Raw genomic sequence first — 14,896 nt, 5'->3', positions numbered from 1 at the left:
TACAGTAAAGTTTTGGTCCCTTCGTTTACTAATGCAATGTGTTCTGCCTGAAGCTATCATATTCAAGTGTTTGGGCTCGATTCTTCTACTATTGTAATTAAATACTAATCATTTCCTCTTATGTTAAATAAGAAAATCATATGATTTAAAATTCATTTATTTTTTCGCAGCAAGAGGATATTCTTCGTGGATCGACGTTGGGCCGATCATCGAACTTTAGGTTTGTCAATGAAGGTATACGGATATATCAACTCATTCGGGGTCGATGCTTACTCAGCGTTGCTGATGAAAGAACAATTCTATGCACCGCCAACATTTGTGCACAAGCATATAATGTACATGGACGCTTCTGTAAGTTCATGCTTCTCATAAATAATAATAACAAACCACATTTACTACTACTACCACACTGAGTGACACAGCTTCAATTTTCTGCAGGATAAATTTAAAGTTCTAGGAGCAAGCACAGAACTACTCAAGGAACACATTGTGGAAAAAACTATTGGGAACAGGCTGCCCAACAAATGTAACATCGTGAGTTCACCCTACTCACTCTATCTGCCTAGTGTTCGTCTTTGATTCTACAAGTTTTTCTTGTTACAATGATATTATTCCCTGTTAATTGTTTTAGGTCTTAATACCTGTGAGAAAGGAATCACATTTTATCTACCTCATCACCGTGAATCTTGCAATGCGTCGCTTCGAAATTCTGTGTCCTTATATCAATTGCGACGGTATAAAGGAACACTCGGACACTATCATCGAAAACTTCAAGAGAGCTTACCATTCTGCTTACAACAACTATCCTCACACCATGGCCTCCTTTCATGTCAAACCTGTGCAGAGTGTATGTAACTCAGACAGAGAGTGAGTTTCTTTTAACTGTAGCTCTATCTCATTTAGACCATGCATCTTTTTGTTCCACTACACATCCCATATCTACTGTTCACCATCTAATCACAGACATTAATGCTCTCAATTTTCAAGGATGGCAGTGCTATTTACACTATGCATTTGATGCCGCTCATTAATTTGAATAATAATTCATTTTTTATCAATAATGTAAGTTCACTCTCATTCACAACACATCAACATACATTCATCCAAGCCAGCTGGACATTATGTTTTACAATAAATTTTATTAGTTTGCACGGTTATGTGTTTGCAGATCCATCTGAAACCGATGAGAGAACAACTAACTTTCAAAATGATAACATCCAACTACAACACAGGCCCTGTATTTGAGGCACTGAGCATCGTCCTCGACAAACACAATATCCGGCGCGAAAGAAGAAGAGTTGGAAGAAGATGACTACTGCTTAAATGTGCCTTAATTTAGCTGGAGCCATCCGAACATTATTTCAGCCATATTAACTCATGTATCTATTTTTGTGTCGGTCCAAGATATCTGCTATGGATCCCATTAAACACAACTGTGCGTTCAAATGGTCAAGTCTTAAATTCCTGAACAGCAAACATTTACAAATAAGAATCATATTTTTCCAAAAGTTCTAAACATGATATTCAAGACATCACTTCCTTGCACTAGAACACCACTCACTTCGAGTAGACATAATAAAAGAAACAGTTGGAACACAGAGGAAAAACACTATCGATTCGTAAGCATCTGACGAAGGAGCTAAATGACTCACCTCCAGTAATGCGGATCACAGAGGCACTGTCGTGCCTCTTATCCACGTAGAACGTGCCTTTCTTACTACGGACAACTAAGCTAACACACACAAGTGCGCCACCAGTTAACACAGGATCATCCCCTCGATAGCTTAACACCGGCCCCTCTCCAAGCCAACGAGTCATGGAAGCAGAACCATGACTCAAGTTAACGAAAGAAGATTCATCCTCTGGGATAGACGACTAAACTGGACAAAATACCAAAATAGAAGAACGGCCGTGACTTCAACTGTAAAAGGTTTGTGACCTCACAAGTTTCACCGATGAGTCTCTCTCAGCAAATAAGTGAAAGCAAACGTTTCGAAAGAAAGGCACAACCGTGCCTTTCAATAACATCGTAGACGTGCCTCTCCGAGTGAACGTGTCAGAGGAAGCATTTGCGAACGACAGACAGAACTCTGGCTCAACATAACATAGGACATGCCTCCACTAACTAGACAGACGTGACTTCACTAGCAGACTAACTAGAAATATTACAGAACATACAACCATGACAGTGTCTCATACTAACATAACGCAGTGCCTCTCCGAATTTAGTACACAAAGGAAGGATAACGCCTCTGCCAAACATACGACAATGCATCCAATACCTTCACGGACATGCCTTTCAAAATCAAAGTACCACCACAATAATTGAAACAGAGAAATGCAACCGTCGCTAACACAATACTCCCATAGCAACTCTCACACTGGATTACCGTCCCTAAAACATACAACATATATTGAAACAGACAGCACAGTGAGAAAATCTGAAGAATCTTAAACACACTCAAGCTCTGCATAAAAACATTTCAAACACACAACCACAACCGTATATTCGATATAAAAACAACCGTGCCAAACACAGTATGAACACAAAGTGAAAGTAACGCCCCTACCTGTCAGTGTGACCATATTGAGAGAAGAAGTGAAGCAGCTAGCAAACTAATAACACCAGAGCGTGCCTTGCCTAAAACAAAAACAATGCCTCCCTGAGCAGACGACTGTGCGCTGCCTAGATTCACGAAAGTGCACATATGAGTGGTCCTCTTAATACATCTCATCTTATACCAACGCGTAGCAAGAAATCATAGAGGAAAATATTCTTGAAGGCACCCAATCAAGAAAAACATAATGGAACGAAAATAAACTTAAATTTCCAAACCAGTCAACTCCATCCGGTTCAAAATAAAACCACCACAATTACAAATTCATCAGTCGATGTAATATTACCCCATACAATAACTATCAAATAACCAATTCATCACACAATCCATCTTGCCATTACTTCCACCTGGACTACTCCTCAGAAACGTCCTCGCCATCTGAGATCAGGAAGACAGCGATGATGCAGGATGACCCTCATCGACAAAAACCGGCAGTATAGCTCATAGCTCACATACCCTTCCTAAAAGAAAAGCAAATGAAAACATGAATATACAAAAACAAGTATTGTTCTTGCAACAAAGGCAGAAACTAACGAAAATGAAATCTTCACTTACAGTAGCTCCATATTTCAGGTGATCAAAAGTAAGTGGCTTCCAATCCCAGTAGTGACGAAGAAGTTCTGGAAAAGAGGACTCCCGCTTCGAACAAGATTCGTCAATGATGGCTCCTGCTAAGTCCTCCATGGAGTCCCATTCTTCGCCGCCTTTGGTCATGAACTTCTCTTGGATGTCGATGTGGTACCCTTCTGGAATTCTGATGAAATCTTGAAAAAGAGCATCTCTAATATTCCTGACACCACACTAGAGAAGGTTATACCTCTATTCTCAAGGAAATCCTTCGGGGCTGGGCATTCCGTCATGGCCTTGCAGAAGTGATAGACCAAAACATAATTCCGCATAGCCAGTTGCATGACGGCGACTTTTCTACGCCCATAACAATCTTTTCGTGTGAACTCCATGCCAAGACCAACAAACTTGTACTTCTCCTCGCGCAACCAGTCCTCGTATAAGGCAATGATCTCCTCCACCTTGCCAGGCTCGTTGGTGTACCACACGTCGAGCTTCGTGTTACCATCGGCAAATATCGGATGGTACTCGGTGGTGTTCAAAAAGTCGTCCATGGCAGCGAGCAGCAAGGTGCCAATGGAGACTCCTGAGACCCTGCGACAAGGTTGGGGAGTGGTGAGGAGGGTGGGAACTGCCTGATGTTCTGTGGCTACCATACAACGTGGAGACCTCACAAACATGGCCAGTATTTAACCTTGGCGAGGGACGTTTGAGTTACCATACGCATTAATGTGTGAACTAGGAACAGCGTATAGACGGTTGTGCTTCCGAAGCTCATGGAACCATGCACTTCCTAAAGTCACGGCTGTGCACAAAAATTTGATGCCGTGGAGAAATCGAGGAGCCTCTAACTTTATTTTACGGTAAATGACACACTGAATAGTCACATCGAACAGCCACCACATCGGTCATCGATTCCTCCATTGAACAAAGACCACCGACGGAAGAATCCAATGAACCAAATGAACAACCTGCCGTACACCTTAGATCCGAAGGCCAAAACTCATTCGTCCCTCATCTAGCTAGATTCACACCATCTGTCCCTCGATAGTCAAGGCTGGTTTCACGTGAGGCACGGGTATGCAGGCACAAGACGCACATACATGTATATTCCACAGGCACGGGCGTACGACTTTTCGAGATCTCGGTCGGTATCACCACAGGCACGTACAGATGCAGGCAGATACTCGCCGGAAACACGTGAATGCAGGCAACGAAGGCACGGAAACATAGCCTCTACAGGCACGTGGTTCGGCTTCGCGAGGTACGGATACGGCCTTGCAATTGACGTTCTCGAGCCACGGCTACACACCCTCTGGGTGCAGAAAAGAGTGGTGGCAAAGGTATCGGTAGAAATACTCAGATGCAGAAGCACGGTTGAGAAGTATTTAGAGGCACAGACGTGTGACACCATAGGCACAGGGAGAGTCATAATGTGTCTCACGTGACACAAATGGATACAGACAGTGAAGCCACGGGAGAAGTCAGAGAGCAATAGTTATATGGTATCCTGAGGCACGGTTTTGAAGCACCACAAGCACAACGAGTCACAGGCAGCGTGTCGCCCGAGACACGTGCATGGAATTGAAGCCTATATAGACATGGAATTGCGGCTTCTCCGATGCACAAGTACGGTTTTGGAATTGGCATTCTCGAGGCACAGGTACAAATCCTCTGGATGCAAAAAAGAGAGCTGGCAGAGGCACCGGTGAGAAGACTCTATTCGAGAGGCACGGTTGCGAACTCTCAAGAGGGACATCCGTGTGACACCACAGGCACCTAGAGTCATGGCGTGTATCACGTGAGATACATCAATACAAGAAGTGAATCAACGGGAGAAGTCAGAGAGCCATAGTTTTAAAGTCTCCGGAGGCACGGGCGTGTAAAAGCACAGGCATGACGAGTCACAGCCACCGCATCCCCTCACGGACGGGCGTCTGCAACCACAGGCACGTAGAGTCACAGCCAGTGTGTCCCCTGAGACACACGAATGCATGTACAGGAGGCACAAAACTGCAGCGTATACAGGCACAGAATTGCGGCTTCTCGGCGCACAGGCACGGCTTTGGAAATGGCGTTCTTGAGGCATGGGTACAAACCAGCTGGATGCATAAAAGAGTGGTGGCAGAGAGGCACGGTTGTGTAGTCTGAAGAGAAACTGTCGTGTGACACCAGCACATAGAGACATCGCGTGTGTCACGTGAGGTACATGAATAGAGGAAAAGAAGCCACGCAAGTGAAGCCTCCACAGACACGGATGCTGGGCTTCTCGAGGCACGGTCCCGAAGAACACAAAGACAGGAAACTGAAATGTTGCCTCGTACGTTAGCAGACGTGCCACTCTTGTGCGAATGTATAAAACACAACAATACAAACACAAACAAACGGCGCTGAATATAAGCCAAACAAAAAACACGCTTCTCCCAAACAATACATATGCGTCCCCTCACGGACGGGCGTCTGGCACCAGAGGCACGTAGAGTCACATCCAGCATGACGCCTGAGACACGCAAATGCACGTACAGGAGACACGGAATTGAAGCGTATACAGGCACGGAATTGCAGCTTCTCAGAGTTCTCGAGGCACGGGTACAAACCAGCTGGATGCACAAAAGAGTGATGGCAGAGGCACAGTTGTGTAGTCTGAAGAGAAACTGTCATGTGACACCAACACATAGAGACATCGCGTGTGTCCCGTAAGGTACATGAATAGCGGAAAAGAAGCCACGGGAGTGAAGCCTCCACAGACACGGATGCCAGGCTTCTAAAGGCACGGTCCCGAAGAACACAAAGACAGGGTACTGAAATGTTGCCTCGTACGTTAGCAGACGTGCCTCTCTTGTGCGAACGTGTAAAAGACAACAATACAAACACAAACACAAACAAACGGCACTGAATATAAGCCAAACACAAAGAGCGCTTCTCCCAAACAATACATATGCGCCACTTCAACAGGTTCCCTAAATGTATATGAACTCGCGCAAACGTCAAAAATGAACTTGTAACATGAAAAACATAAAAAAAAATTATATATTCACATAACATGAGACAAGCCAAACACGATACTGTGAAAAAAAAAACCAAAATCCCAAAATGGTACTCCATAGGATTGAACTAAAAGTACTCATTAATTATACAAAAAAGAAATGAAAGTCTTCCAGGAGTCCGTTCTGCTCAGAAACGTCGACACAAACGTCCACGGTGACCATTCTACTCTGTTGGAGATCTCCTCAGAAACATCCGCGGCGTCTGCGGTCGGGGAGACAACGAGGATGCATCATGTCCTTCATTGGCAGGACTCGCCGGTAGAGCTCGTAGCTGACATACCCATCCTAAAACAAAAAGCGGATGAGAATGAAGATATAGGTAAAGGGGAAAAAATACTATTGTTGCAATAAAACAAAAATATAAAGACAGAAAAAACAAAATTTTCACTTACAATTGCCGCATATTTTAGGTGGTCAAGGGAAAGCAGCTTCCACTCCCAGTAGTCATGCTGACCTTTTGGAAAAGACGTCTCCATAGGCAAGTAAGATTTGTCTATGACGGCTCCTGCCAAATCTGCCATGGAATCCCTTAGAACGCCTCCTTTGATCATGAGCTCCTCCTGAAGGTCGATGTGATACTCTCTTGGGATTTTGAGCAAACTGTTTGCGAGAACATCTCTATCGTTCCTGATGTCGACACTAGCAAAAATTATACCTTTGTTCCGAAGGAAATCCTTCAGAACAGCGCATTACGTCCTGGCCTTGCACAAGTTATAGACAAGAACATGCTTGCGCATCGCCAGTTGCATGACGGCGACTTTTCTGCTCCGATCAAAATAATCCTCTCGTGTGTACTCCAGATCAAGACCAACAAACTTGTACCTATCCTCACGCAGCCATTCCTCATAAAGAGAAAGAATCTCCTCCACCTTGTAGGGCTCGTTGGTGTACAACACCTCGAGCTTGGTATTACCGTCGGTATCTACAAACAGATGCTCGGTAGTGTTCCTGAAGTCGTCCATGGAAAAGAGGGTGAGAGTGACAATGGAGTTTGACTGTCCTACTCCGGCATCACTCGTATGTGGCGAGGATGATGAGAGCTACCTGCACTTCTCTGGTTAGAATAAGACCCGATAACCTCCCGGAATAGACCACTATTTAACCTTGGAGAGAGACGACTCAGTTACCATGCGACCATTAAATTGCATCGAGAACGATGAATGGACGGTTGTGCTTCTGCACCTTGTGAAACCATGCACTTCAAAAGTCACGGCTGCCACGCTGTAATCGAGGAGCCTCTAGTTTAACTATAGCACGGTATCTGGCACAATAAATACTAACAATAAACAGCCATCCCATCGGTCACCAGCACATCTTTTGACCGAGAGAGAAGAATGCAAGGAGGCAAACGATGACCCTGTCGTCCAACCCAGAGCTCTGTAGTACAAATACTACACGGGAAGTGAACAAAAATAAAAGCACGGTTCGGCTAGCACAAAAGCCACACGCATGCCTCCACTTTTTTAAAGACAAACCTCTATGTCTGCGTACCACCAAAAACATTGCCAAAACAAAAGCACGTCCATGCTTCTGACATACATATAACCGTGCGCTATCATACATATTCCCGCCTAAACCCAACATACATAAAAACTGTGGCTCTCTGGGTCAACGACTGACTGAAAAAAATTGCAATCACAGAGTCACGAACCGTGACTCCATTTGAGATGCACAAGTGCCTCTCATTAGGAACCATCATGCCTCCCGTCAATTTGCCTCCCCCGACGTATCGACCATGCCTCTCCTGCTACAACGACCGTGCATCTAATAACATCATCACCATTCCTCTCCTAAAGACACACCCAACCATATGTGATTAAACATGTAATTAAAAAATCACAGAAGCACGAGTATGCTTTTCAGCATGTATAACCGTGCCTCACAAAAAGTCTGTGAGGCACGATAGGCACGTAGAAGACTACGCTGGGAGGCAGCACAGCTGGACAACTACAATGGGAGGCAGCTGGACGAGTCAAACAAGCACACCATCCACAACCAGCATTCATTCCATTTTGCAGAATAAAAAATAAAACAAGAAGCACTCATTACTACTCTTGCTCTCTCAAGACTCCTTTATATTTCAATAAGCTCCGACTCCCTCATCCACATCACAACTCACTTGCCTTCTCCGTCGCCCGCTTCTAGGGTTCGTGCTTCTTACCCGCACACAATCTGATTTCAAACAAGTTATTGTAGAGTTTTTATTGGGTCTCTTGATTAATTTCTAAGCCGTGCTTCTCTCGTAGATTGTTGGCCGTGGGTGCTTGCCCTAAGCTTCCCATCACAACCAATCTGCATTATCCGTCCGCCTACTTCTAGGGTTCGTGCTTCTTCCCCGCACTCAGTCTCATTTGAAACAATTTATTGTAGAGTTTTTATTGGGTCTCTCGATTAACTTCTAAGTCGTGCTTCTCTCGTAGATTTGCTGGCCGTGGGTGCTTGCCCAAAGCTTCCCCTACCCCAATCTCCGTTCGTCGATGCCCGTTCTTCTTCTCTCCCAGGTAAAAAGCATATGCGTAAGCAGCATACTCCGATCCGTATTTACGTTTTGAAAACGATATTTAAATTATTACTGTTTTACTTTTAGGTTTTTCATTTGATAGTTATTGAAGCATCAGATCCGGTACAACGACTTCATTCTCTAAAGGGATATAAAAACCATTTGAAAATCTAAACAAGTGATCTAAACTCTGTCATACTGCTTTTTTGGAAGGAGTAGATGAGAAGATTTCTGGTAAATTTGTAGTTGTTGTCTGCCGTCGTACGGATATTTTTAATATGGCTGTTGAAGCTAGTCGTTGTCTACCTTCAACGTTGAAGCTTGTTTTAAATTGTTATGATATTCTTGTTTTCTTAACATAGTTGTTCTGAATTATTTAGGTATGATTTTCCCTACCTGCCGCCAACCAGGCGGCCCTTGCGAACCACACCCTGAAGTTCTCCAGCTGTTTGAGGTTATTCTTGATGAAAATTGCTGGAGCCGCATGGTTAGTAAGCATTACTAACATATTAGTTGCTTACAACACAGTAGAAATCGTCGCTGTTACTCACACCCCCTTGCACCTACACTAGGTTCCCCTGCTGCCACTTCTTCGCACCTGTCTTGTGTTTTTATTTTCCATTAGTTTGCCTCCCCATGCCTTGATTACTATAGTGCATCTTCAGTTCTAATTAAAATTAGTCAACACTAGTCGTCAACCCGTGCTCCTGCACGGGCTAGAACTAATCTATTTTTTTTCCTTCTTTGATTCATAATATTTATGTTAATCATAATTTAAAAGGATTGACATAAATTAAAAGTTAGCATTGTGCTCTTTAGGTCATATTTATTCTTATATATAAATTTCTGGTACTTAGAAAAAGAGTAGAGTTCATTCTCCTATCAGGGAGCGTGCTTCATCCAACCTTACCTATTGTACCCCCTTCGTCTCTCAATTTGGATATTTTTCCCTGATATCTCTGATTATTAATTTATCACCGGTCTTACTTGCGAACTGTCGGAACTGTGCTTCCTCTTATTGACTCACAAAATAACTTCTTACCAAATAAGTGATTAACATATAAAATCCTAAAATTTATTTATGTAAATCACGGGCAGGATTAGATAAGCATTTATTAACACACTAATGTTAATGTGGGCAGATAAACTGGCTATCATACTGAATATTTATATCTCTTTGCAATGCACAAGCGATTATCTAGTGCAATAGTAAAGAAATAAGGTGCCCAATGAAATGAATGGATCAATGTTTACTTGATAGAGTAATATGTAGCAGGAATTCATCCTCATTCTACATTAAACCATCCATGCAACTATAACCAACACCAGAAAGTGGCATCAATGTTACTTTAACCAACACTAAAACCCTTCAAGTGAAGCAACTATCTACAGTAGTACATCTGCAAAAGGAATTATAACTATGCCAGCTGACGCGTTGAGTAGAAATAGAAGTATCAAATTTAGTTATGTTTGCTCCATGAAAGCAAACTTAGAAATTGCCTTATCACCACAACATCAATTTGGAGTTCAGAAATCCCTTGTGTTCTAGCCCCTTCTTCACGGGATGAAATCCCAACCCTGATTGTAAGGAGTGATTATCTCTTTCTTTCCATAGTAAAAGAAGGCCCAAGGTCTCCCATCTAGGCTTGAATAGGTGCAATGAAAAACAAAAGGACCATCATCATGCAACCAACATTGTAATCATAATGTAAATCATTGCATCAAATCTCATTAAAATAGAAAACTTCAAAGTCGTTCACATATTTAGGATTTGCAAAATAATGGCCGAAATTGATTATTTCTCGATACAGAAAAAAAAAAGCATTTCAACACAAAAATTAAATCAAGTGGATGCATGACATTACCTAGATACATAACTGCTAATATATATAACACAATTGACGGAATCAAATAGCTTAGTAAGAATCTACTATAAGTACATCAAAATTGCATAACTACTAATATATATATAACACAATTGATGGAATCAAATAGCTTATTAAGAATCTCCTATAAGTACATCAAAATACTGTACCTGCATCTAATGGATTACGATCCATATCCTCAAAAGATGTAGACCATGTTGAGCCGATAACTCAATTTAGTGACTCATGAGACTGAGAAATAGTAAAAATTGTGATAATTTTTCCTATCAATGAGCCGGCAGAAACATGGAGTTAATTTTATATTTTGTCAGAAAGAGCTAATCATTATCATGGATGCTTTAATAAGGTACATGAAGTCACCTGCTCATCTTACTTTGTAACCTTCCTCCCAAAATCTCTAAAACTTATGATTCCCTGTAAGATTAACCTATGTGAAATTACAAATAATGACATGCAAATATCATGATCGCAACTGGAGCTCTAGATTTTGTAGAGAAAATTGACACGAAATGCAAATCATGAGACAAAAATACTTCTAATTAATTAAGGTCCCAAGGCGAAACTACAAACACATAATCAATATCCAAGATCACTTATCTAAACTCTAGGTCAAATATCACAACCAAAAGCTTCAGGTAATATTTGTATGCTCCATACATTGTTTTGTTCCGTTGTAAACTCATATGTACACAAAATTCTTGTTAATAGAACCATACTGACCAACTGCAAACCATTATGGAGAACAGGTCCTACCTTTTTTCTGGACAAAAAACGATACATACAGGGATTTTAATATTAGAAGTAGGGAGGAAGAAAACTAACAAACTTCTGCGAGCAGAGACACGAACGGACTGATTAGAAACAGGGCTACCAATTAAGGAAAGAGGTTGTACGTGCTTCTCTAAAAAAATGTGTGCATATGGATGGATGGTATTGCTGTATGTACCTTAGCGACTCACTCATGCATCCACCGTATGTCTGCCTACAGAAGTATTGATGCATCACCCGAATAAAAAAATTCAACTTTTATTGGCTTACCTACATGCTGACTGCCGATATGCAATTCGCGCGGTTCTGAATCCGACGTACACTACGCGGCCAAAGACGCTGCGGCTGCTTTCCGTGATCCGTCGTTGACTCTCAGGATGTTGTCCATATAGGATGTAAATTAGAAAAACATAGCATATAGGAGCACTAATCCCTAGTTTCCTCGTTGGATACTCTTGGTGGCTATTTGTGTCGGAGATATGATCGGAGAAGGGATCCAGTAAGGATGAGGAAGAGAACAGAGGAGGAGGCCGATCTAGCATGCCGCACCACCAGTACCTCGAGAAGGCTTTGGCAGCAATGAATCCGGGAGAACATGTGAGGCTTGCGAGGTTGGGCCATCATGGAGGATTGAAGGGCGAGAAACATGGTGAATTTTATCAGACCTTGGGAGGAGGACGGCTTGTAGAGGCAGAAATTATCAAACCTTGGGGAGCAGGAGGGCTTGCAGCAGCTGAGAGCACGCAGCGTGCCGCCAAGGGGAGAGAGATGGTGCGTCTACAATTTCTTCACGTAGGAAGTGAAATGACCTTGGACTACATGTCGTGTACTTTCAGGACTCTAATCTGATGACTTATTAAGTCGTGTACTTTCAGGACTCTAATCTGATGACTTATTAAGTCGTGTACTTTCAGGACTCTAATCTGATGATTTGTTAAATCTGTACCGTACATTTAGGATCTGAAGGTTAATTTTTATGATTTCTGAGAATCAATGTGGATGCTTTATTGGTGCTCCCGATTAGTAAATATAAGATATAAGATATAAGATATGCCAAAATCTGTATCCATTAATATATAATACCATTATGTTGTTATCTGTAATTCTTATCAAAAATTCATATCCAATTTAAAAAAACTTTTAACATTAGTAATACGCGAGTTCAAATTTATACTTACAAGTTGTTATTTTTACTATTTTTTTCAGTATGTACCTTGTAATGTCAGAGCTTTTCTCGCTGAATACATCGATGAGAGGAAGAAAGAAGCAAGAAAAATGCGTAAAGAGCAGATAGAGCCAGCCCTTCTTACACATGAAGGAAGGTCTTACAATGCTTTGTTTAAGCATAGGGCGAACTACACAAAGTTCTGCTGTGGTGAGTGGAACATCTTTGCGGATGATTATGAACTACGTGTTGGAGACATCATACAATTTGAACTACCAGACGAAGGTCTCAATCTCGAAATACAAACATATCGGGATGACAAAAGGCTGCTTCCATTACCCCACGTTGGTAGGTATTTAATATTACAAACTTATCTTCTTTCGCTGCAATTTTATATGCATGCATCAAACTAATTAATATTAACCCCGTGTTGGATATAACTTTATCTAACTTTAAAATCTTGTTCTTTTTCTAGCTCTCGATGATTTTTCTTCTGACTATTTCGACCATGTTCACTGTTGTATCTACTCTAAGGACATTGAGCTTACTTACAACCAGACACGATTCTTTCTACAACGCCTTTTCGAAGATACTTTCATCCGTTGCCGTCCATTTATCCACGTCTTGACTCCCACTAACACCAAAGACTACATCATGGTTGGTTACAACTGTCCTTGTTAAAATACCAAACGTATTTTGATCATATTTAATATAAACAATATTGACGTAATCTTGCTTATATGTAAAATTATAAAGATATTCAAACCTAAAACAACAAAACTTTTGTTGTTCTCTTAATATGTTGTTTTATCTATTTACACACAAATCTGAACATGCCAGCAATTATATTACTTTCAATATGGAATTTCTTAATGTTTGCGCACTCACCGTATTCAGCCATTCTTTTATTTATTGTCCAAGTGGCAAATCAACGGTTTTAATTTCTATTTAATTTCGATTTCTTCTAGAAAATTCCGAGGAGCGTTGTCTCGACACTGAAGAGATGGGTGGACATGCCAACCAATGGCAGGGTGACCCTTGAAGCTCCTGATGAACCTACCCATGTCATCCCTCCTTCGTCCTACTACATCTGCAAATACGACGGCAGGATGGTAATAGAAAAGTCTTCTTTTAGAGACTTCATATCAGTTGTATCCTTTGTTGAAAAGAACGTTGTTCTAATCACTTTGAAAGAGCGCCATGACCGTTCTGTGTCCATCATCATTCAGCGCATTCTGTAGATTCCATCGGAACCAGCACCTAAAATGGAAGCAAACAGTGTATCTTCTAGGATGTTCAGCACTCGTTTCATGATGATGCCTCTAGGAGCAAACCACTGGTTACTATAAGTTTGCTAGTTAGGATGGTAGAGTAATGTAACTATTATGGACCATGTGCTTGCTTGAACTATCGGAATGATCTTATGGAACTTATGTAGCTCTAACGGACCCTCAACTCGCTGTTTCAACCATCGGAATGATCCTTTGCAACAAATGTTGTTTGCACTATCGGAAGGATTCATTTGAAAAATGTAGTTCTTATCCTTTGAAAAGTTCAAAATTCAAAAAACCAAAAAACAGAAAGAATCATTTTCAAAAATCAAACGGAACAAGAATCAGATTTTGATTCAAAACCTATAGCAATGCCATGTTATCAAACTTATTCAAACCATCTAGTGAAACATATCTCAATTAAAAACCAAACAAGACTCCGTTTTCAAGTGCAAACTATATTTACTTCAACTTTTTCTAAACACACAGTTTTGCACTGAATAATATAACAACAGTGCCTCCCTGACCAAGGAAGGTTGTTAAACAAAAAAAAAACGTTTTCACAACAAAGGCACGACCGTGCATCTGCTGAGTGTTCTACCGTTTACACAACTACTTTCACGGCCAAAGATGGAATACGCACATATGGATCACGCACGCAGCACGCAACGAATAAAAAAAATTCAATAAACAAGATAAGTGAAAATCTTTAAAAAACAGATAAAACAAACGCCTGTTTCCGAAAATCTATGCCTGGAACCGCCGGATGACTACCAACTGCTCTTTTGCGGTTTCCTTTTGTGCACGACAAAGTAAAGATCCCTTTCACTTTTCCGACTCCATTTGCATCCTCTTCCTCGAAAGTTTCTCGCCGGCCGCAGTTCACCACCGCACACCGCCAGCCATGGACGACGGGAAACTAACAACTCTCACCGAACACATCACTACCCACGGTACAACCGTGCTGGTGGTGGTGTACACCAACGACCCAAGGACCGTGGAGCGGATCATCAAAAAGTATGAGGAATGGCTAAAGGAGGAGAAGAACAAGTTCGTCGGCCTCGACCTCGAGTA

At 41.7% G+C, this 14,896-nt stretch overlaps 1 long non-coding RNA gene across 1 annotated transcript; it reads right to left on the bottom strand.

The window, feature by feature from the left end:
- Window positions 1–10,977: 10,977 nt before the first annotated feature.
- LOC123169474 (uncharacterized) lies at window positions 10,978–12,139 on the bottom strand. Its single transcript, XR_006484855.1, has 2 exons — window positions 11,657–12,139; window positions 10,978–11,032 (listed from the first exon to the last, which is right to left on the bottom strand). It is a non-coding gene; the product is annotated as an uncharacterized lncRNA (long non-coding RNA).
- Window positions 12,140–14,896: the final 2,757 nt, after the last annotated feature.

Source organism: Triticum aestivum, chromosome 7D (genome assembly GCF_018294505.1).
Source record: "Triticum aestivum cultivar Chinese Spring chromosome 7D, IWGSC CS RefSeq v2.1, whole genome shotgun sequence".
Taxonomy (NCBI): Eukaryota; Viridiplantae; Streptophyta; class Magnoliopsida; order Poales; family Poaceae; genus Triticum; species Triticum aestivum.
Note: the sequence above shows the minus strand (reverse complement) of the source record. Positions and strands in the feature narration are given on the sequence as shown.